This window comes from Triturus cristatus, chromosome 5_2 (genome assembly GCF_964204655.1).
Source record: "Triturus cristatus chromosome 5_2, aTriCri1.1, whole genome shotgun sequence".
In the NCBI taxonomy this organism is placed as follows: Eukaryota; Metazoa; Chordata; class Amphibia; order Caudata; family Salamandridae; genus Triturus; species Triturus cristatus.
Window position 1 is genome coordinate 177,882,798 of NC_140588.1, and position 2,574 is coordinate 177,885,371.

The following is a 2,574-nucleotide window of genomic DNA, read 5'->3' on the forward strand; positions in this document are numbered from 1 at the left end:
GGAGTTTAGAGGCTGATTACTTTACAAGTCATTGTTGGGGGCGTAGCTGAATATATTTTGACTCCTGGGGTAGTTCTGACAGATATAAAATGGTTTGTATTTGCAAAAAGGATGAGTGATGTACCAGCACTGATCCAGCCACGTTATTTGAATCAGTGTTTGTCCCTGATTTACACATTTTTTAGGGATTATTGAGGTAATCTATTGATCGTCCAAAGAAAAGTAATTGGTCTGCCATTAAATTGTCTTCAATGACATTCCCAACATCCTTTTTTTCTAATAATAATTGTAAATCAGTCAACTACACAACACAAAATATCTAGGAATATGTTCAATCATGGGATGGGCTGTTGTGTAACCTGGAAGTACTGATATTAGGGACAAATTTCCCTGGAAAGATCAATAATGGGCAATGGCCAGTAAGCGGAGTTGCATGTGATCTGTACAACGAGAAGATACAAGATTACTTGAAACCAAAATGTAGAATGAATGACCGCAAAATAAAGAGAAGAAGTCTTTAAATCTCCGCCTAGCCACCCACCTTTAGATGAGATTGATAGCAAAAATGCTGTGTCAACCATTAAAAGCACAGGCCATTCAAACACTGCAGCACAGCCTGCTGCTTAAAGACCAAAATTGAAAAGAGGATCAAAATAGTGAGATCTCAGGGCGAGTCTAAAGGGGCCTCATCTTTTTCAATCCACAGCATTCCTATCTGATGTTCAAGAGATGGAGAAGGTACTTCTGAGCCTCCTGAACGACTTCCACTCTGGAACGCTGCATGTCTTTGGTAACGAGTGCTGGACAAAGCAGATGGAAGATGTACGGGGGACACAGGAGAAATTGACCCACTTGCATTTGGAACTCTATGGATAGCTTGAGCTTACTGAAGAGAATTCTTTTTTGCCAGTGATTCCAATGTTGACCGGCTGCTTACAGATCCGAAAGAGTTGAATTCATCAATGCAAAAATTAAAATGTGAAAGACTGCCTTGATGGCAGCAGTCAAAGTGCATTAAAAAACATATGGGAATCTCAATCCTGATTGCGTAGGGGGCGGGGTCAGTGAGCGAGAGGGCGGGTTTGAAGGGGAAGCTAAAAAGAACAAAATATTAAGTAACTATTTTGTTGGTCTTTCACTTCCAGGTAACGGCATATCAAATAACGCACACCTTTAATGAAAAATATACGCAATTTGAACTCATCATTGAGAGATGCACTATTTTACAGCATAGAATCTCTGGTGGTTATTGTGATCACTGCACCTCTGTGTTAGAGGTGGGCATGCCACTGAAAGCTCTAGCCAGGCTCAAGTCCGACCCCAACCTCTGTCCCAGCTCGAGGTCCTGTTGAAACCTTGAGCCAATATTGGGCTGAAATTTCATGTGGCTTCCCCATGCCACCCTCCTTCTATTAAGGATGTGGTATTGCAACTAGAGCTGCCAACTTTGGAACTGGGGAACCAGGTTTGAGTCTCAGCATCAATGCAACATCCAGTCATTCTGGGAAAAATCACCTAATCTTCCCATGCCTATAAAAAATTAACTTGACCTTGTGTAATTTATTTATTTTGAAAAATGTTAAAAGTGTGAACAAGACCCAAGGGATATTAGAGTGCTGGACAGAGAGAACCCCCATCCCATTACAACACAGATAACATGTGAGATATAATAAAGGAAAACTAAATGTACACAGTCTCATGCCCCCTTGGGTGAGGATATAGTAGTATGTTTGTAACAAGTGGGATTCCTCTAACTGACCTTTCCTGAGGCTCCAGTGTCCAACTGATCAGGCAAGATCCTGAATTTGATATATTGTTGAAGGAATCCATTAAATAAGATGATTGTGACATCCTGCATGAAGGTTGAGTGTGAAGGGTTTGCACATGCTTCTGGAGGAAGAGAGTTCCAGATTCTTGGGGTCGATCAAGAAGAGGTGCAGTCATAGGTTTTCTTTTTCAGAATCTCAGTGGCCCTAGCAGGAAGGAGCTAACACTTCCAAGGAAGCAGCTGCCTCCTGATCTTGTGAGTATCCCAAGTGTGACAGGGGATGGGTTGGAATGTGATCCCTCTATTTTGATTTGTTGTGATCGATTATGGAGAGAAGAGGTGAACCAGTGTAACACTCTTACAGACATTCCCATTCAGTGCTCCAGTAACTCCAAGAGCCTGTTGTGACAGACTTATCAAAAGCAAAGAACAAGCTGGGGATTGCAAGGCGCGAATCACTGTGATCAAGGATTTTGAGTGTGTCATCCATAATGTGTAGGATGGCTGTTTTAGGGCTGTGCCCAGGTCTGAAACTCTATTGGAACTTGTCCAGCAGGTTGAATTTTTCAATGTGTTGCATAGTTGGTGTTGGGACAAATATGTGCTCTGCATGGTGATGCCCTGCTACCCTGAGTACCCAACTGTACTGTTATCTGGATCCTCAAAGCTGACATTTGTTGTCATAGGCAAACATGGATCACGTGTGTGCACCATGACATAGGCCTGTCTCATGGATTGATGTCTTGTTGAACCAGGAGGGGCACCCAAAGCGCTCCCTCATAGCAGTGGCAGGCTATCACCTTTAC

The 2,574-nt window shown here is 42.6% G+C and overlaps 1 pseudogene; it reads left to right on the top strand.

Moving 5' to 3' along the window:
* Nucleotides 1-485: 485 nt before the first annotated feature.
* Nucleotides 486-995, top strand: LOC146822763 (coiled-coil domain-containing protein 28A pseudogene; annotated as a pseudogene).
* The last annotated feature ends 1,579 nt before the right edge of the window (nt 996-2,574 follow it).